The sequence below is a fragment of the Struthio camelus genome, chromosome 3 (assembly GCF_040807025.1).
Source record: "Struthio camelus isolate bStrCam1 chromosome 3, bStrCam1.hap1, whole genome shotgun sequence".
NCBI classification, from domain to species: Eukaryota; Metazoa; Chordata; class Aves; order Struthioniformes; family Struthionidae; genus Struthio; species Struthio camelus.
The window spans coordinates 66,734,536-66,756,728 of NC_090944.1; the positions used below are offsets into that span (position 1 = coordinate 66,734,536).

General features: G+C 39.3%; 1 long non-coding RNA gene across 1 annotated transcript in view; it reads left to right on the top strand.

The window, feature by feature from the left end:
- LOC138066571 (uncharacterized) overlaps positions 1-20,660 on the top strand; it is a 63,213-nt gene extending 42,553 nt beyond the window's left edge. Inside the window, exons 3-4 of the long non-coding RNA XR_011139883.1 lie at positions 12,517-12,707; positions 19,617-20,660. This is a non-coding gene — a long non-coding RNA (uncharacterized lncRNA). The remainder of the gene's footprint in view (positions 1-12,516; positions 12,708-19,616) is intronic.
- Positions 20,661-22,193: the final 1,533 nt, after the last annotated feature.

Consider the following 22,193-nt stretch of genomic DNA (forward strand, 5'->3'; position numbering starts at 1 on the left):
GTTAAGCATGAGCCAACAAAATGCGCTATTGTGGCCAAGAAGGCCACTGGTATCCTGGGGTGGATTAGGCAGAGTGCTGCCAGCAGGTCGAGGGAGGTGATCCTGCCCCTCTACTCAGCCCTGGGGAGGCCTCACCTGGAGTCCTGTGTCCAGTTCTGGGCTCCCCAGTCCAAGAGAGACATGGCACTCCTGGAGAGAGTCCAGTGGAGGGCCACCAAGATGATGAGGGGAGTGGAGCACCTCTCCTCTGAAGAAAGGCTGCAAGAGCTGGACCTGTTCAGTTTGGAGAAGAGAAGACTGAGAGGCGATCTCATCAATGTGTACAAGTATCTGAAGGGAAGGTGTCGAGAGGACGAGGCCAGTCTCTTCTCCGTGGTGCCCAGCGACAGGACAAGAGGCAACGGGCACAAACTGAAGCACAGGCAGTTCCATCTGAACATGAGGAAAAACCTCTTTCCTGTGAGGGTGACAGAGCACTGGAACAGGTTGCCCAGAGAGGTAGTGGAGTCTCCTTCGCCGGAGGTATTCAAAACCCACCTGGACGCGATCCTGTGCAACATGTTCTAGAGGATTCTGCTTGGGAGGTTGGACTAGATGATCTCCAGAGGTCCCTTCCAACCTAAACCATTCTGTGATTCTGTGAATATGGCCTTTAGTGGAGCTACTGAATAATTAGAATGCACAAAACCTGTCTTCTTGTCAACAACAAATCATTCATCTGCTCCTGAAATATTAAAAATGTACAGATAGACTCCCTGTGATTTCATGAGAAATAAAATGTAGAAAAATGCAATAGGAGTACTGAAGTCTTTGTGTTTTGCTCGCTGTTTGTTTGGGGTTTGTTTTCATATATTTTTTCCAGGTGTTACTAACATTTCTACATAAGTATTAAGCTGCAAATCCTGTTTGGCAGTAAGATATATATACATATATTTTTACCATAAAACGAAACACCTTGCTGTGGTAAGGCACAACTTGCTGTAGTTGCTATTTCCCTAGGTATTTGAAGAGAGCTCTTTGTTGTAGTATTACTGTTAAATAGAGCTGTCCAGTGGAGCTGATCTAATACCAAAAAATGTTAATATTTCTTTGCTCAGGAGAAGTAACTAGTTGGAAGGATGACACTTTTTCAATTTCCATTTGAAAAAGCAGTAATTAAAACATAAGTGCAGCATTTAAACTTCTCAGACCAGACTGTGCCTGTTCTTTGAACGAAACTTTGGCACTATTAAACTCCCATTGATATCAAGGGCCTGAAATTTCATGTTTAAGTTGAAATCATTATCTTAAAGCACTATGAGAAAAACTCACAGAAAATGGTGTATGTGGCTAAATCAATAAGCATTTCCCCTGAATATGACAGAGAAAGCAGAAGAAACCAGATAATGAAGAAAGATGATAGAAGAAAAACCTACCAAAAGTAATCATGGTTTTAAAAGCAGAGTAGAAGTGTAAGAGCGGAACTGGACAACTGAGAATAATAAGGAGCTTTACGTCATAAGTTAATTCTGATCATATTGATCCCACACAGCTGGAGAACAATTAGGTAGTTATATTAGTCCTTTATGTACATTTTTATTCACATCTCAGGAAGCTGCAGTCTCTTAATACAATAGTGATGGTGAAGAAGAGTAGAGAACATTACCGTTACTAAAAAAGAAGCCAGGCCTCTGAAGGCATGTTCCGTTTTTAGTTGAAGGATGGATTGGGCATTTTTGAAAGGCCAATATTCTAAAACAAGGAAAATAATAATGATATGTCAGCTGTTCTAAGAAAAATGATGCTGACAGAAAAAGTTTCAGTCATTGAAAATAGTCTTGAAAGCAGATTCTGTTGTTAGATTTATTAAGGGTTATGTTTTTTTCACTTCTTTCTCTGACAGTAGTGTGGAAACTCAAATCCAGCATTCAAACTGCAAAAATGACATACAAAAATAAGTATTGATGCTGCTGAAGGAAGATATTTTTGAAATAGCTGTGTGGCTCAAGCAGACAAAAGCCCATACTTAAGTATTTGCAACACATGGGATACATTTGAGCTTTCTTCATAAAGTACCACCAGCATGTTAAAGTGCACTCCAAGTTTGAGCTAATCCCAAATGCTTTTCTTTTTATGAGCTCCCTGCCAGTTAAAATAATAGGCTCTACCACACACACATATATGCATTTATACACTGTAATGTATAGGAAACTGGTTTTATATATTCGTTCTACCTAAATTCTTTTACTATTTTAATATATGCTTTAAAAAGTTCTTAATATTGAAGTGAAGGTGCCCTGGTGGTATATAAAGTTTGTTCTATCTATCAATTTGCTGTCTCTCTTAATAGAAAAAAAAGTGCAGTGTTCTCTTTGGGGCACCACACAGCAATTCACAAGGTGTGCCTTTCATTTCTGGCTCTGCCGTTGACTTCACGTGTAACGCTTGACAGAATATTAAATCCTTTTGCTTTGTATAATGGGAATAAGACTTTGTAGTAACAGCAGGAGTATCCAAAGGAGTGAGGCAAGACCAAATACTTACAAGTTCAACAGATTTTGAAGGCAGCGAGAGGCTCAATACAACAGCATCTCCCTACCCCAATGCCAGAGCAACTTTTAGTTGCAATTCCCCACAACCTAGGTAGTGGGAGTGAGGGGAGAGACCATCAAGGGCACTATATTCTTTGCTTTTTATCTGATTTACCTACTTAGATTAGACAGCCTAGGCAATCATAACTACCTTCTTCTTAGATACTAACTTGTAGGAGAAGGAGGGACATAAATTTCTTCATGGGTCTAAGTCCTTGGGGTATGGGCATAACCTCACCATATGTCCACATGTTACCTAAGGCACTGGGACTATAAGGCAATACCAAAATGGGAGAGAAATAAAATAATAAACGCTATAATCAGACTAATTTAAATGTCATTCTCAGGGGCGACAAGCTGCCTGTAATTCTCATAAACCAGAATTTGATTTTATTTTTTCCTTGTGTCTCTCTTTCTCTCCTTAGAAAATGCAACAGTATTGCTGTGTAGTTTTAATTTAATTTAATTATTTTTAAAGTAATGTTCTAGCCCACTGCATCACTGAATGCCCCTCCTGTCTTTTTTGGATTGTTTGAAATAATAAGGCCGAAAAATAGATATTGTACAGAAAGTCTCACATTTCAGTATATCAAGGTGTATTTTACTAATGTCTGTTTTTGCAGAACTATTGCACTAGTATCTCTGAAGAGATCTGAGACGTAGCAGGTCTTTTAGCAGGTCATGATAGAGAAGACGTATAAGCAAGAGCAGACATATATTAATTGGGGTGAGCCTATTTGTTAATTCTGGATTTATTATTCCAGCTTTGTCAGAGTCAACTACTGAACTGAGACACTCACTAATGGCAATGCTGATAAATAATAGACCAAATAATCCAGAAAATGAGCCTCCCTTTTGTGATAGTTCTTGCAGCCTGCAGCTTGCTATTGCTATCCCAATTTAATACTGATTAATTTTTGCAACATTCCTAGGGAAAACTTAGCATAGCCAGGTCACCCAAATCACTAGTTGTATTCATATAGCACTGATGGTGCTGTGTGCTGACTAGGAAAAACCATGCATGCATCATGCCTCCTATGCGTTGTCCAGGATACTCACTAAATGTGTAGGGTTTATCTGGGATATACACAAGACTGTTTGCATTGAATCCGCTTGACGTGGTGCAATTCCTGACCCTGACATTGGCGAAAAGCTGAGGCTGAGGGAGCAGGTCAAGTGCTTAAGATGTTTTTCCTGGTGCTCTCTCAGCTTCCCCAGTGTGTGTTATTTCTTGAGAAAGGGAAGCTGAGGTGGCCCTAGAAGAAAGGAGGGTCAATCCAGTGTGCGGTGCTGCTGGGACCAGGATGCTGGGGGGCTGGGGCAGAGGGAGAACCCCACCGGCAGCTGTGGGTGGCAGGAAGGGGGGGATGTGAGGGAGGGTGGAAGGGCAGAGCCGCTGTAGGGAGTGGGGCCATTGCCCCACAGCCGGGCAGGCAGCCTGTGTTGGCAGCTGGGGACAGTTTTCATTCCTTTGGGGGCTTTGTTAGTCACTGCAGACTCTGACCAGGCCCCTCTGGTGCCCAGAGGTTTTTTTCTGGCTTACTGACTGTTCCCTGGTCTGTTCCTCTGCCAGACCAGACCAGAAGGAACTGGGAAGAGTTTGCTGAGACTCAGAAAGTCACTAAGTGAATTAAAGTGAAGCTCGGAAGCAGGGATTTGCTTTCAGAGTAAGTAGGGGAAGAGCTAGATATAAGCAATTCCTGTTTCCGTTCTGTCTGTCTTAGCCACTTTAAGTTTTTTCTATTTACAAAGTTAATTATCCTGTTAGATATTTGAATAAAAAGTGGCTTTTTAGTCTTCTTCAGCGAGGTCACTGTAAAGAGAAAGTGTAGATCTTCCTCTGAGCTCTGGCCAACTTTTTCTTGTATTGCACACTCATTTTGTTTTCTTGTCTTAGGTTCTTGTCTTCAGTTCACTACTGAGGCCCTCGTAACAATTTGCAATACTGCATTAAGCAGTATTACCACTGAAATTGAGCTAATTGCTGAACAGGTCATGGTAACACCACTCAGCAGTGAAATGCATTACTAGATTCTGCTCTTAGTTGCACCAGTGAATTCAAACATATTATTCAGTAGCTCACAGGAATGCTCTATTGATTTTCCATCTCCCAGGGAGTGTCCATTGCAATGTAGGGCTTGTTTGCTTTCTGCTGAAGACAATTGAAGAAATATCAAGTCTCCCTTGAAGCTGTGGGCTGTCATTTACCCCTGCTAGAGGAGCGCGGACTTTTACCATCAGAGAAGACTCTCTTTTGATGGTTTCTCCATTTCGTGCTTCCAGCTTCCCTGAGCAGCTGCAGTTGTGAAGTTAACACTGCTATTTTCTGTGTTCTTCACATTTGGGGAGACTAAAGCATCTCCAAATTGGCAGTATTCTTTTTAAAAGCTATGCTAAGTTGATGATGAAAGCGAAAGGTTCTAGTAAAGAAAGACTTTTGTTCTTACTCTCACTCGTTATTGAGTTTCCAAAATTCTAGATTATTTGTACCGGCAACAGTTCTTCCCTGGTTGCCCCTTGAGGAAGTTAAGCAACACATTCTCATTCCCCTAAAAAATCTGAGATCTTCTCTGCCCTTTTGTTCTAGTGTACCTTTCTTCTCTCACACATGTTCTTGTTTTCACACTGAATTTACTACAAATGTAGTTAACGAAGCCCTAATCGTTGCTATGAGTCGTATGACCTTCTATATGGTCACAAAACTTTCAAGATTATTGCAACATTTTATGAAGTCATGCATCATAAGAATGAAGGTGAAGTGGAAATACTCACTTGCTAATCTGAAAGTGCCAGGGAAAAGAGAGGTTCTTTACATGCATTGGCATAGCCTTCGTACTCTATGAATGCTGCTCTTGCTCAGCGTTAATATTCTGCTCAGAAACACAGTGAAATCTTTCTTGACTCCTTCAGGGACAAGGAGTCAAGACACTACTGCCATGACACCACAGTGGTACATTACAGCCATGTGTATTGGCACTGTCCCTATCCTACCTTAGATACAATACTGTAGAATTCAGCAGTTTGTCAAAATCAGGTCTGGTCAAGGTGAATTTTCCTCAAAGAATCTTTATTCCTTCTTAAACTCTTCTGATAGATTTAATTCAGAATAGTTTTGCTGTTTGATTTCTTGGTCCCGTTTGGGGTGTCAATCTCCCACTTCAGTTTACTACTTGTTTTGCTACCTCATGGTTACTCTCCTTCCCAGGCTCTTTTGTAGGTCCCTGCTGTCTGAACTTCTAGATTCCAGGTGTTCCAGCTGTGTCACAGTCTTTACGGTGACCTGCCACAACTGCAACTGCAGCAGCTAGGTTGTATCACTGAGGTATGATTGGTCTGGTTCCTTTTAGGAGGTATTTCTTAGCTGTCACCCTCCCCTTTCCCCGTCTGCCACCTGGCTTAATCTGTTCTTCAGCAATATTTTTCTCCCTACAACAGTTTTATTTGTGGAGCCTCTTCCTCACCCTGAAGACAGCTAGACAAGGTGTAGTTCAGAACAGGCTTTTGCCTGGCCCTTTTCCTTTTTCTTTCAGGAAATAAACAAAAAACTATTACAAAGAAAACACTCCTCTCCCGGAAAACAAACAGCTCCTTTGTATCTAAGATGAGGCTGTGCTGTTGGCACAGAAGTTCTTGCTAGCTAGTCCTTGGCTGAAGAAAAATGATACTCCAGGCCTGATTCAGTTGCCTAAATATAGGCATCTAATGCTGTTTTAAACACCATAGGGAACCTGGCCTCCAGCTACTGTCTGCCCCAGAAGGCCTGGGTTTCTCATAAGTCCTGTGTCATGTCTGCTATCCATGTTTTGGATACTGTACGGCATCTCATATGGTATTTAGCTCCTATATTTAGGCAACTGGATCATTTTCCTAGCAGCACAATTGTTCTGGGATTAAATGAATCACTCCCTGGAAGACGCATCCTGTGCATTGACTAAAGAGGGAGCCGAAACTACTGTACTTGTTTACATGCCTGGCTTTCAGACAGCTAACCATGGGTGAGATGAACTCTGGTCTGAAAGTATGTCTGAGCATCAAAATGAAGGGTGGCTGTAGAAGATGCCATGGCTAGCCTTATCTAGTTCCCACAAGTAAGAATAGCGGCAAAGACAACATGACATTAGTCTAGCATGTAAAAGCCTAGCTAGCTAGCCTGTAAAATGCCACCAACCTAGATCTCCTAGAGAGCTCATACTCTGGTTGCTAATATATGCTAGAGCCCATGCTGTCGCATCTTAGCAACTGTTGTTACCTGTGCTAGCTTAAATTAGGTTAACAGTAGTATCATAATACATGCTACAAATGTACCTTTGCTTTGCTTATTGACCCTTTGTACTGGTTTAATTTTCTTCAGCATTACAAATTTTATTTGAACGTCACACAATCATCTTTTCCTCCAGAGAAAATGTGGACATATTTAACAATCCATGATTATTTTCCAACATTTTTTGCATTTGTTTTTTATTATACTGATTTGCCTTCCCAGTCTCTCCATACAACTCTTTTTTTGGTTCATTCCCTATTTAAACATTCTGAATCTTTCTACAGTAATATTCTCAAAGCATAGCTACTCAGAAAGATTTTACTGCAAGGTCTCTGTAATTACCATACCAATATGACAATTGTACACTGCAGAGTTTTTGGATGATTATTGAGGATTTCTGTAGCAATTTTAAATAAGGATAGTTGGTTTGTTTGTCAGTTTATTATGTCCTTCTTTTATTGCCACAATCACATCTGCAAACAATATTCCTTCTATTTTGTCCTCTGAGTGTTCAGTTATGGTTCATGAAAAGTTGCCATTTTATTTCTCTTTTCCCACTGCTCCCATCTTATAAACTGCTCCATTATTTAGATCAACTTTTCTCTGACTTCTGTTCACATGTGTGTTACCCTGAGTTGTGATTTCTCTACTAACATCTATTCTTCTTGCACAAATGTTAAGTGTTAGAAAAGGATTTTAGTCAGAAATCTTCCATATCGTGTTCATCTGGACTACTGGGTGGACAGAGTGTCTAAGCCAGCTGCTGGAGGGATCCACACTGTACATATATGTGTATATATGTGTCCCACTAGCGGACCTTCGTCCTGACCGGCCAGAGAAGTGAACAGGATGAGGATGTTGGTGATGTCTGTCTTTGAGTGCATGCTGAGAGCATCTATCTAAGTTGATCTGTGGGGCTGGCCATGTATATGTATATCTAGTGCTGTATATGTGTGTTGATGTGAGTGCCTACTGAGAAAACATGCTCAGCCTAGCTAGTGGTTGGACACAGGAAAATGGAGCTGTGGCAGCCCTGCCTCATGGGGCAGCCGGGTTTGGCCTCTTTACCTAAACAAACTTGTTCTTCTGATTTAGGTCTCTTTGGAAAAATGGATAAAAATGTATCTATGACTATCTAGCTGCATCCTACAGATTTTTCTGGGCATCTTCCTAACATTAATTTATGATATTCAGTATCTGTAAACCATCCAGAAGCAGAATCTACAGCATGGAAATGTTAATAATATTTAAGCAGTTGTCAGCAGTACAACGGGTAGATACTTGAACGGGTTCAAGTGTCGGAATATCGTCCTCTTTCTGCTGAGAGAGCACATGACTCAATACCAAACTTGCTCTAGAAGCACAGCAATAGATAGTGCCACTGTACTCTTCAGTAGCTTGAAGTTAGTTTAGTTAGGAAGCTTAGAAGAAAGACTTCACAGCAGTGAAGCAAAAGGAGTTACTGAAGACAATGAAGAATAAAGGTGCAATGTACAGAGCAAATATGCAAATGTCTGTTTCAGTTTCAAGCTTCATTCATAAAAAAATCTTCTAGTGCTGAAAGGTGGCTTCAGTTAGAAAGCTCACAAAAAAGATTTGTTCTTCCTCAGAAAGCCTTGAGCCTTAAGTAAGACAATCCCTTTCCATCAGATGACTTCAGAGATGTAGTTCCCTGAACTGGACTTGATGGAGAAGCCTTTTAGCTGCCACAGCATACATTCCAAAGTATTAGTGTTTAAAGAACATTCGTAGAGCTAACAGAGTTCAGTCTGAAATACTGACCTAAGGTAGATGAATGCAGATTTTCTGAAAAGAACGAGTTACCAAGTGTTTGCCATGTGCTGATATCAGCCTTTCTCCGATAGCTCATTTCAATTGCATAAATATATCTCTACCCCCAGATTCAGGCTGATTTTGCAGAATAGCAAGTTTGGTACAGGCTTTAGTATATTCCTCTCAGGACAAGAGTTTGAGGAAAGAAAAAGATTTTTTTCCTCCTAATGACTTCCTTCTCATGCCTTGGAAAGAAACATTTCTAGTGACTGCCATGGAAAGTGGTCTATCCCTTCCCAATGACTATCTAGGAGGTTTATAACTGCAATCTACTGAAACTACAGTAATCCTCTTTAGGGAGAGTTGCTTTCTTAAGATGATGCTTATGTAGCCATACTGTCTTTCTGATATCTGGCTGCAAACCCTCTTTCCAAACGGATTTGAAGCTCTTGACCAATTTCAGTGAATTTAAAGGAGGCATACAAATCTCAAAATTCCTACAAACTGAATGCAGGGTTAGGGAGAAAGGCCCAAATTAGTGTCGCCACTGAGGGACGGCAGGCAGAATTCATTCCATTTAGCCACAGCTTCATGGCCAGACCATACACGTTTGCCAGCAATCAGACCACTTATGATGAATAGCCTCAAATGCTGTCTTTGACCAATGACCCGAGTATACATGGGACAAAAGACAGTGTGTAGGAGACTGGACTTCATTAACTTTGCTGCTCACAGCACAACTGGCTGTTATAAAAGTGCAAGACAAAATTTAGAAAATAGGAAAAAAATAAGAAAGACCATTATATAGTCTGGCTTGAGATTGGTGTTCAAGTTGTTAGTTTAAAACAGACATTCAGTTGTCAGCACCTCATAAACAGATGAAAAAGTAAAAGGGAAACTTACATTTCAAAAGCGGTGGACCTGCCTCCTAACAGGTTGATTTAGGTACACACTTGAAGATTTAGATGCTGATCCATTTTTATTGTATCTGCAGAATTGCTGTGGAAATCTCCCAAAAGCATCCTCTTCTTTCAAAGACTATCTGTCCGGTCTCAGCTGAATCGCAGAGACTTGAACATAAAATTAATGGGCCATGAGAGGAGTTAAATTAATCACATTTAAGCTCTTTAAAATTTTTGCTTGTTCTGATTCGCACACTTTGGATTTTCAAACTTCCTAGCTTACAGAATAAGATTTCCTTGAAAAGGACCCAGCTGCATACCAGTGCAGGTAGGATAGGTACAAAGCACTTGCTTTGGAAGAACTGTGCTACTGACTTCAAGGTGACTGGGGGCTGGATCCAACGTTTTTCTGCAGATATCTGAAACCGGGTATAAGGGCTGTCTCTTGCTTTCAGGCAGGTAATTTTCAAACAGATAAATTATTAATTTTTAGGAGAACAAGTCAAATGTGATGAGATTGTTGAAGTCGGCAATGGGCTGGAAATGAAGCACATTCCTGTAAAAAGGCAGAGGGACTGTCAGAAGCTGCCTCAGCAACTTTAAAAAATTGTTCTGAGTGGGAAACAAGAATGCAAGGAGGCCTCCAAAGCAGAAAGAGAACCAAAATTCTCACACCGCACTTTCTCCTCTCTCAGAAGACTTTGCTTCTGACTCTTGCCAATATGGATCTATTTGGAAATATGTTTTGCCAGATCACTTTAATTCTTACTTTCTTAAAGAAAATTGAATACAAAAAGTAAGCGTAGTCCTATGACAGTAGCAACATAGGTGGAGTGAATTGCCCCTTACATAATACCTTATTTTGTGTAAATTCCTCTAATCTTTTCATCCATACATATATTTTTTACATATTCATATATTGCTTCTAGGCATCTTGGGGCAGATTTTCAGCTTGTCTGCAAGAACCTGTTAGACTATACATTTCATGTTGTACATCTAGGAAGAAAAGTAAACAAGGACTTTGGACCTTGATTTTTCAGCTTGGGAATACACCTGACCCACAAAGCTGCAGTTCACATTCAGGTCCTGAGCTGTGGAATCTATGGTAGTATTTGCAAATTTGAAGTTAAGCATATGCTATCATGCTTTGTTGGATCAGGATCTAGAGTTAAGGCAAATCTGAGCCAAGAATCATATTTGTTCTATTAAGGGAACAGGGACAAACCACAAACCTTACATCTGGATGCTAATTTGTACTTCCTTCATCTTCAAGAAGGAGAGATCCGAGATTTGATTGAGATCTTTCTCTTATTCACTATACTGGGAACTTATTGTCTCTTTAAGGACATGCGGTATTTTCCCAGCTTATGCTGATGCAATTAGTAGTACTTGTTTATAAAGTCCGCTGTGTTTATGACATTCTTATGCATAAAATATTGTCAGTAAAAGGAACAGATAGTCATGCTTCAAGTTTAGATTAGTGATGAGAACTGAAAAAAAGAATTGTCTTTTGTAAAATAGATTTAAAGTAAGAAACTGTGAATCAGAGCTTTTGTTTTCTTCTTCTATTCTGCCTAGAATTACCTAGATAGAAGAGTCCTCTTAATTCTGTTTTTAATCAGCTTTTACACAGAACGTTTCATGCCAAAAAAAAAAAGAATACTAAGATGGTAAGAAATAAATATTTTTGAGTGTTTTGATGAAATACAAGATTATGAAAATATTTGTGAGGATAATTTAGTATGTTTCCCTTTCCTTTCCTCTCCTCTCCTCTTTGCTCCCTTCCTCCTACCCTCTTCCTTTCCTTTCCCTTTCCCTTCCTTTTCCTTCCCTTCACTGTTACACACCTCACATTTTTCCTAATCAGTGAACTATCTATTAAAAAAATATAAAATAGTAGTAGGCTAAGGTAACGCTGATACACGTTAGGCAGGTAAGGAATTTTTTTCTTCCAATTCCATATTCTTTTAATTGAAAGAACAAAGAGGAATACAAAAGAACAAGAGGAACTCTTAGGCAGCTCAGTGTCTAAACTCCTGTATCTAGTGCTGTAACAGGAACATTCACTTAATTTAGGGAAATAATCATGTGATATGGCTATCATTAGTTTTGGAAATTGTTTAATGTGTTTTTAAGACACTTTGGTGGCTGCTCAGCACCTCTGAAAAATAGGAACAACTCGGACCCTATATGTCCATCAGTGCCTGAGGAAGAATTAGTCCCATCTATCTTTGGATTGGGGCTAGTAATGGATGTTAGAATTAAATGTGAACTAGTTGGTGAAATTAAAGTGAAGCCTGAGTCGATTGTGTGGGACAAGGAAAATAGAACAAAGTTCTGCGGATTGAACAACTGATTCCAAGGAGCTGCATGTAAAGGATGAAGCAAAATCACTGTAGAATAAAGAATGTAAGGCAGCAGCAGCAGCAGTGACAATGTAACGCAGAGGTTAAGTGTCTTATGATTGCTCAGTGTTAAATGCTAAATGCAACACGTTGAGAAAGCCTTCTGCATTCACCAGCACAGATCTAGAAGCAGGAAAAGAAAAAACAAAACAAATGACAAAGAATTTGCATCAAGGGTGACGTCTATGTTGCTACTAAGTGTGACTCACATTTGCTTGTGTGTCAGATATTTAGGAAGCAATTTTATGTGTGTTAAGCAGTGTGTTAAGCAATTTTATGTGTGTTAGTCGTCCAGTAGCTAATTTGTGCTCGTGTGCTTTTTCCAGTGGGTCCAGAGCACTCAATGTTTTTAAGAACTGTTCTGTTACAACAAAGACTGCCAGGATTGTTCTATAATATAGACCAGAGATAATAATCATAATACTAATCTTTGAACTGTGTTGAGCAGGAAATGTTATGAATAAGAAGGCAATCAAGAAGTTGGCTGTTTATTAATGAATACATGTGAATGTGGAATTACTCTAAAGCTTAATAACGAGAAAAAAAGAGTGCTACAGTGAGAGCCTCCTTCACTAATTTATCTTATTTTATTTCTCATTCTCTAGGTCTTGTCTGGAGTTGATCATGCACAATAGAAGTGTTAGTGTCTCACACTTACAAATGAGAGATTAAGGAACCTGATTCTTCCAGAGTGACCAGTTTAATATGGAAAGATCTGGGAGCACCACTGTGATTTCTCATGTGCTTTTACTCAGGTGTCCATATTTTAACATCTGGACTAAACATCATATGCTTGGTAAGAAGCAAATATTACCATAACTATCCTCAAGTACTTTTTGTTTTCATAAGGCTCAGCTGTAAAAGGAATGTCCTTGATGACCGAAGAAGCCTCTTCCAATACTTTGAGCCATATTTTTCTTTTCCTATGTGTTGCAAATCTTGTTTAAGGGCTCAAGGTTTGGGGCTTCAACTTGCAATACTGAGATTTATCAAGGTACCACATATCAGCAGAAATTGCGTGGGTGCACACTCTTAACCCTCAAAATGTACAACTTAGACTATGATTTTATAATAACTAAATCAGTTATGTAGCTCGCTAAAATCAAAGGGGCTTGTCTTGTTTTCTCCTGGCCCATTCCTCCATCTCCCTGCCTTTGCCCTTCTTCCACCCCTGTACCTTTTCTCACAACTCTCACAGGTCATTTCTCTGAGCAAATTCAACATCACTGAGCTGACAAAAAACCATCCGCTTCTTTTTGTAAGGGTATTTTTTGGCAGTGATAGTAAGCTAAATCCACTCATGGCAGGATCTGACAGGTGCTGCAGCTGGTGCACATAAGCATTGGGAGCACTGAGCGAGGAGCACTGAAAGGAGTGGAAAGGGAGAGGAAGTATGAGCTGTTGAGTCAATTTATCCAGCCACATGAAATTGCAATCATGGTTTAACTCACCATCCTTGTGAACTAAATGACTTCTACCTAATATCGAGAGCTATGCAAAATATTAATGTCACACACAAATTGTACAACCTATCTTACTCCCCCGTCTCTATGGTGTCACTGGGGTGTAGCATATGTATTTTCCCTACTGTACCATCATAAACAATTTTCAGAAACAAGATCCTCAAAATCAACTTCTGGAGAACGAGGATCAAAATGAATTATCATCATTGCCTGTTACTGATCGCTGCTGTTTAAAATAATCAAAGGAATTGATATGCCTGACTTTCTGGATACATCCTCAATGGAAGATTTCAGAACCATGAGGAGAACCCCAAGCTAGCTGTAAATAGACTGGCCTGTTATCAGAAATACCCTACTTATAGCAGAAAGGAGCTTTGAAAGACCTGTTTTACTCTACTTTTCAATTTAATCATCTCTGGAGACCTGAATCCAATTCCTGACAATTTCAGCAGCACTGCCAAATATGGCCAGTCCAAGGAGTGGGATCTTGAACTGAATAGCAGTGCAAAGCACAAACACATCATCAGGCTGGCTCTGACAGAAGTTTTCCATGTTTTCCATCTTCAAAGCAACACCACTAATACTCGTCTGCAGCAGTGGCCTTGGAGAAACTGCTTTTTTTGTTAGCTATGGAAAAGATATTTTAAAACGAGAAGCTATTGGCTCAGCTCACCCTCATAAGGACAATCAGAATGGCAGCCTAGAGTCAAATGTACTATTTTATAAACCAAGAAAAGATCTTTTCACTTGGCTGTAGCCAGAACTTCATTTACCACTGGCTTCTGGCAAGCATCTTTTGCTCACTCCATTTCCATCCCTTAGGTTTATTTTCTCAAAAAGCAGAAAAGCAGAACTTGGCAAAACCTCAGCGTGCTGGTGCCCCCTTTCTCCTCCACTGAGCACAGCTACCTGGAAGGGCTATCTGTCAGTACTTGTAAAGAAGTGATGTGATAACTTTTTGTTTTGCAGTGTTTTCACACATTCCCAAATAAGTCCGAAGCCTTGCTCCCTATATCTTGGCTTAAAGTTCTGTAAGAGAAATCCTATATATCTTAATAGCTTGAGCTCAGAGCATTTTAGAAAGGAGCTCTCTATCATCTTTGTTAAGAGAAAGGGGAAACGAAGCTTGCAGTTGAAAAGCAGTTTGTCACCCAGTCAATCGGCAATGCTGAAATGCTGTGAACCACTCTCTTTGCTCAGACACTGCTGCTTTCACTGGTTTGAACACTTCCTAAGAGTGTTTGGTGACTTTTGTCTTTCTGTAAATGATATGGAGCAAGTCACAAATGGAGTAATAGTGATTTACCATGGAAATTTCAGTGAATACTTCACTGAAATGAAAACAAGTCACTGCATAAGTCCAGACCCACAGAGTGTTATACATTTCCATAAATGTAAGTGTCTGGTGCCGTAGATTATCCAAGACATCTACAAGGGGCTGGCAGATAAGACACAGGATGTATGGGAGACCTGTGACCTTCTGGAGTGGCATCTGGATGTCATGCAGTGTTTCTTGGAGCATCTGAAATGGCAAACACACCCATGTTTGACTAACTGAATTGAGACTATAAAATATGCCTTTGTAATTTCAGGATGCTGCAAAAGGCAAGAGACATAAAAAAAATCTCATGTCAGTGCTTATATACAATCCACAACTTATGTCTACAATATGTGCTTTGTATAGTCAACATTTGCCAAGAATTACCTCTTCTGAGAAAAGACAATAACTTTCATAACTAATATAACTCCAGGCAAATCCTGACTTTACAATGAGACCCATTGCAATTGTACTGCCTTCAGGGTTTTATTTCTTTGGGTTTTTTTTGTTGTTTTAATTATTAAGTATCCTTCATACAATACTGGGAGAAAAATCAAGCTAGAAAATGCCAGTATGTATGTCGGTTGCCCATGCAATCTTAAATCATCTTCCTTATTTTACAGTGAAGGCTTTAATTACATGATCATGGAACATTTATATCACAAATTCCTTGCCTCACTGAAGAAAGATGACATATAAGAAACAAGTAAGGCAGGGTTCTTCATCATGTTTTCAAGACACTTGGTTGTATGCTTTTTTAAAAATACTGGCCTGTAACCTAGAATTTGCTCTGGCACACCCACCTTCAGTCACACATGATTCACTCAAAAAGTGTACCACAATGGAACGGGATTAAGATGATTTGAGAACCTGAATTTTCATACCTTCTGCCTCTGGCTCTTTAGTTTGAATTTGATCATTGTTCTTCTGTAGTTCTTTTATCAATAAAAAAACAAAGCAAGAGTAGTAAAGTCTCTGACAAAATTATGCAAGAATGGAGTGTTACTGAATAATTACATTAATCTAATAGTTTAAAAACACAATTTTTAAAGTGTCTGCTTACTGAGGTTTAGAAATTGATCTGCTTTAGTGACAAATGCCTAAAAGCCCTTTTACAAAAAGCTGGTTCTATTATGCAACCTTTTCAAACGCAGCAAGATAATCTTACAAGATTACTCTTAACAAGAGTTTTTCTCACAAGTAATATAACTGGGTTTCTGTTTAATATGCTTCTTTTTTGGACCATTAAACTATATACTTGCATTAGGCATGTACATACATTGTCTCAGTATCTGCTTGTGCGTCCTTGCCATCCTGTCTTTACCCACCACCTGTTTTTTCTTTTACATATAGACTATAAAGGTTGTTAAGGTGAAGACCATCCTTCTGTCTTATTTTTGCACAGAACTCAGCCTAAGGAATCCAAGATTTCATTTGTGAGGCACCATCAGAAATAACAGAAAATTATCTGCACTGTAATCCATTTAGGAGTTAATTCCTAATAGACATTTCTCCAAAAATAGTTGAGCGAGGGTCTTATCATTATTCATCTTTGCTCTGAGCCTTATATTGGACTGTTCTGTCCAATGAAGCCTTTAAGAGCAATCGTCCAGCAAATACCTATTGCTTTCCAAGGGAACACATCACCTGTTCCTCCTGTCCATACTCTAAAAGACAAGTTATTCTGTGCATTTAAAAAATCTTAAGAATTGCATAACCATAAAGTAAATCGTTACAAAAGAACCAATTAGTGTATAAGATCCAACCACAGCTGCAAGAACTGGAAAGGGAATTCGTGTAAAGAGTTTGTGTTTATCCATTCTAGATAAAAGCAGGTACAGTGATCATATTCAGACTGATGGCATTTGGCTTGTACAAAGCATAGTAAGCCCTTTGTTGTGATACTGCTGGATCTGGCGTGGGAAGAACTGCTTATTTACTGAGACCAAATTCTTATGAAACTGTGATAGATTTGCTTCCCAATTAGATGTGCTTAATTTACTCTCAATATACTTTTTTGTCTGTAAAACATGTCCATCCATCCAGAATAACTGTTTCTATTGTGTAGAGTAAAACTTAACTGAACATATAATGGGAGGTGTTCTGCATCAGTTTGTCCAGTTAAAGACAAACCAAAGGACTCCATTATTTGCCAGGACCTGAGTTCAAGGAGCTTATGTTCTCTTGCAATTGTTGGCAGTGTTTTCAGCAATAAAGGAGTGAGGAAAACTGTATCTTTTAAGCCTAAGGGTTTAAACTGTGCAGACCTGTGACCAGTGGTGCTACCTGCATGTGTATGGACAAAATTGTGCATCATCCTTCCTGTCATCAGGAGAAGAACTCAAATGTAGTTCCTAAATGATTTTGTCTGTACGAAATAGCTACATGTATTATCAGCATCAGCCCTGCTGCAAAGAGGACTCAGTCACTGGCGCCTCTGAGATGATAAGAGCAAAGCAGTTTCTAGTTATTGCTTGTAACTCAGGTGCCAGAGCTCTTGTCTATGCTTAGATGTAAGACTTTTTCTTCCAGAAACCTAAAAATAAGTGCTCCAGACCTCTCTTTTCCATTTCTTATTCTACCAGTCCCATACCACCACTTAGACTGAGGTTGTTCTGCACTCTTTCTTAGAATTTGTCCGGAAGGAATATGGCAGGAAAGCATACGAACCACCACATATCATCAACAGAGTGCTATAATTCTTAGGAAAGCAGTAAATCCCTTGAGACTCTCTATACATATAAAGTGACCTTTCCACACCTGTGAATCCAAGATTTGTGCCTGGTGGGGCTGAAAAGAATCAGTCTTACCTTTTCTCTAGTGTGTCTTGCTGTAAGGTTGCACTAACTATAGACCAATGTGCCTTTCTCAGCAGTAACCTGTCTCCTCTTCTGGTATGTTCTCGTACTCGGAAGTGGTGATCTGGACCATTCTCTCTGGCAGGCCCTTGATGTTTGTTTTTCAATCCCTTTCTTGTCTAGATTGCATTACAGTGATCTATCTTCCTTACGTGTTTTTGAGGATGATTCCAGAGCTTTGGGTAGGGGAGTACTTCTACCTGCATGCATCCTGAGCAGGAGATATATACTTCTACACTTGTCCTGTTAGCTTCATCCTGATGCTGAAGTGTGGAGCAGTCGTGATGTTTTCACCTTATTACTTGTCCCCAAGAGAGTGTGCTGGTAGCTGGTAATCTGAAGCTGGGCTTATTCTTTGTTCAGTGCACACATTCCATATGACTTTCACCTATGCCTTAGTGATTTGGTTTTGGATGATTTCCCTAATGCTGGTGAGAGCCACAAGGCCCTTATGGCACAAATCCACGGAGGGAATAACTGCTATGAATTAAACCAGACATGAGATGAGCAGTGAATGAGCAGTTGCGAAATGAAAATGCCCATTCACAGAAGTTGGCCTGCTGTTCCCCATTAACTTCACATAGAAACATGTCTGTTTTCTTGACTCCCTTTTGCATATTGTTCTCCTGTTCAGTTATGCAAATTAAAGAGTCTTCTAGGAATGTCACACTAGATTATTAAACTTCATGGGTGTTTAAATTGAAAAACTTTGGTCTTGCCAAAAATTTTATTATACAGTTTATTGCACAGCCATTAAAAATGATCTATGTACCAAAAAGTGCCAGACGTGAAGATAAGTAGACATTTTAAATGTTTCTCTTGTTACTTGCATTGGTCAAGGAATAATTAACATAGGCCCCAATTCCCTCCTCTGTGTCAAAAAAATATAATGAGATTGTTCCTACGCATTCCATTTACTTATTCATTTTTTGACAGTGTCTCTGATTATAAGAGAAAAAAATCCTCTGAAATAGCAAAATAGGGTTTGTAATCTTTGCCTCATATCAGACCATTTTTCAGAGTCAGTACTTGACATTTCCTCCCTCCTCTATGAGCATTTCCTGAAAACTTATTCTCTTGTAAAAAAAAAAATATATATATTTATTTAAAGTGCATTTTAAATACCCAATATACTTTTCAGTATGCATCTTAGTGATCTGCAGTGCATTCAAGAAGTACAGAATTTTCCAGGAGTCTCCTCACTGAACTAGCTGATTTAAGCACACCAGATAAAATATACGTAAGCTCTCCTGGACAAATGACATTATAAGATTAATGTTAAAAATGAATATGGAGCCAAATCAGTTCATATGAGGAGGTGATCTCTGAGCTCTCTGTATGGCTATGATCATGATCTTGTTTTCACAGGCCCAAAACATTATTTTTGCACATCTATGCTTATCTGGAGCTGATTTTCAGATCAGAATTGGAACCTTATTATGGAGTATATGGTGCAATATATCACAATACAATTAAATTAACATTAAAGCTAAGGTTTTAGGAGAGCAATGCATGTGCACCTACTGTCAGGGGGGATGTCCAGGTCCTTCATAACTCAAAGATATGTTCAAATGGAGACATTATCTCAGTGCAGTGTCAGCAATTGTTGGTGTATTATCTTGCTTGCTCTTTTGCAAGGAGCAGTCTCACCTATTCCTCTGCTGTAGGAACAGTAGAGGCGAAATCTGGCTAATCTAATGTTGAATTTGAAGTTTATGTGGGAATCTAGGATTTCACCAGCCCTCCAAAAATGATATTTCTGAAGACACAAGGAAATGTTATAGATTTCATTTTTGGCTCTAGCTCGATTAAAATGCAGAAGTCTACAAACTGTTCTTTTGCAGCAAATCTGTTTTGGCTGTCAAAATAAAAGAGCGAAAACATTCTTGCCCTGAGGAGAACACATGACTCCCATCCAAATTTCTCCATTTATACACTATGGAAATGTAATCCTTGTGTGTAAGTGCTGATATTCAGAAATACTGTTACTTGATGAACTCAAAAGTAAAACTGTGCACTTACACAGCTTGCTTCTCTCTTTCTTTCTCTTCCCACCCTTCTCACAGCATGAAAGCAGCTCGGGAGAGTGCCTCACTCTCAAGTTCTAAGAGCAACTGCAAAGAAGTGAAACAACAGGCCAAAACATATTGTCACATCTGCCATAGCTGTTTTTTTTTAACAATAACTTATGACATGTTTGTGTCTCGCCTCAGAGGTTCTTCTACTTTGTATAACATATTGCTCAGTCAAGTCATAACTGTTTGTGTTTAAGAGTGATAGAACACCATCCCGTCCACCGGAATGATGAAAAGCAACATGTTATTTTTCTAACAAAGTTCTCTTTAACTGCTTGAACTCACCTTCAGTTAACCAATATTAAGCCTGGCAAAAGAGAGAGGAGAGAAGGCTATTAGTTGATCGCTTAACTTGGAACAAAGGAAAAAACGTCCTGAGAACAATAAAGCCCTACATTTCTGTGCTGAAGAGACACTGCTCTGTGGAGAATATCCTTGTCTAAATAGAATGACTTTTATTGATTTAATTTAAAACTCTCTATTGTCTCATCTAAAGTGAATCGAATAGAACTGCTTCAGCTTATCACACCATCAGAGCATTAATTTCCTAGATGACTGCATCTTGGAATTACATAAAAAACATAGTTTCAGAAGTTTTTAAAATAGGAATGAACTTCAGTGAGACCACTGAGACAAGGCTTTATTCCAGCAAAGAATCTCTAAATGTATGCACTATTGTCTCCCAAGCTGAAAACGTCTCTAAAAGATGCAACTGTGGTACATATCTAACCACTGACATCTGGGTTAGCTGTTAAATGGGAGTACTTTTCCTGTAGTAGCACATCTTGAGCTTTTACAAATCTGATGCATATTAAATTCCCAAGAAACTGGCCTCCAACATCTGTACTCTCCTGTGGATTATGCCTCGTATAATATCCTGGAAGACTTGAACAGAAAGATATAGAATTCCTTTATTGTTTCATTTCGTTTTGTTTCATTTTGTCGAAAGTGGCTATAACATAAAGCAGGTCTTAATAGTGCAGGTAAATAGTGTTCACTGCTGTTCTCTAATCTTAAGCTCTTAAATTTGTTCGTAGGGATAAACAAACAAGTTATGTGTCTATATAATATGTGCTTCATCTAATTGTATCAGCTAAGAACAGCTCATTTACATGAACAAACTGCTGCCAGTCTCAACTATTTCTTTTAGACATGTTTTCTCAGACATTTTGCTTTGGTCAAATACAAAATATTTGGCTTCATACTCTGATTTCAGGGTAGAATTTTAAGACGCTCTGAAATATAAGATTTGGGCTAAACTACATAATAGCCTTTTCTCACCTTTACTTTTAAAAGTCAGTAACTACTTTCAGGAAAAGCACTCAGATAGCATATCTTCCTCTCTCTTAGCCAGTTTCTTCTTCATTTGAAGCATCTTCTCTTTTCATACCTTCTTATTACCTTATCACATAAATAAAAAATATTAATGCTGGTTCCCCCATGAATTGTGAGCAATGATATGAAGGAAGATATTTGCCACTACAAATCCAGAAGCTGTCGCATTTTTCTTTTCAAGAATATATGTTATATATCTAAATAGCAAATCCAAAAGCAACTTAAGAGAACAGACTGCACTTTTGACATATCTAACATCTAAAATGAAATCTTGACTGCAGTTATCTTTAGAGGGATTTAACCAAGATTTATTTCTTATACGTCCAGACAAAGGATTTAACCAGGATTTATTTCTTATACTTCCAGACAAAGCAGAATATCAAGGCTATCAGCAGTAACACTGGGCATCAAATCACAATACTGTTAGAACAATGTCCTCTTCTCTGACTTGCAACTTGGATTTGACTTAACTGTACTTTTCTGTCTATTTTCAGTGCACTGCACTTGCTGCATGGGTGAGTAGGTCTAACTACTCCTCAACATATCAGATAAGGTTTGTCCTCCATAGGCAAATGATAGGCACCACACAGGCAAGTGTGGGACTCAGGATAGTGCAGCCCATAGAAGAGTGGTTTGCTCTGGAGTGCTCCCCAAGAGTTTAAGAACCCTGGGTACACCACAGCCAGAGCCACCACCCACCACTGTGAGGTTGCTGTAGCCCTCCAGCGACCCCATGAGTGCAGAGCAAACCTAGTCAGCAAAGAAGTGATAGTGCAGACTCACACTGTAAGCACTAGGTACTGTGGAATTTCATATTGGATTATTTGTTGAATATGCGTACTGTTATTTGTTGACCGTACTGCTGACCATCCTGTTGACCATCCTGTTGACCATCCTCTTGGTATCCGTACTTACCCATACTGTTATTGACTGAGACCATCTATTCTATTATCTCACTGTGGTCTAGCATTAATTGATTGGATAATGAACTAAGTTCAAGAAGCATAAAAGAATGTAAGCCACATACCTCTGGTGTGGACTTGGACTCTCCGTCAGCTGGCCTGCAGACTTGACAACCCACCCATCAGTGAGGACGCCCCTGATGCCAACTGCCAGGGACAACCCAAATCTTCTTGGCGCAGCTTGAGTGTGGTGAGAACAACCCAGAGAAAACTATGCAAGAGAGGCAGCCCATAAGGACAAGGAAAGGAGAAAGCAATCATTATACCATGC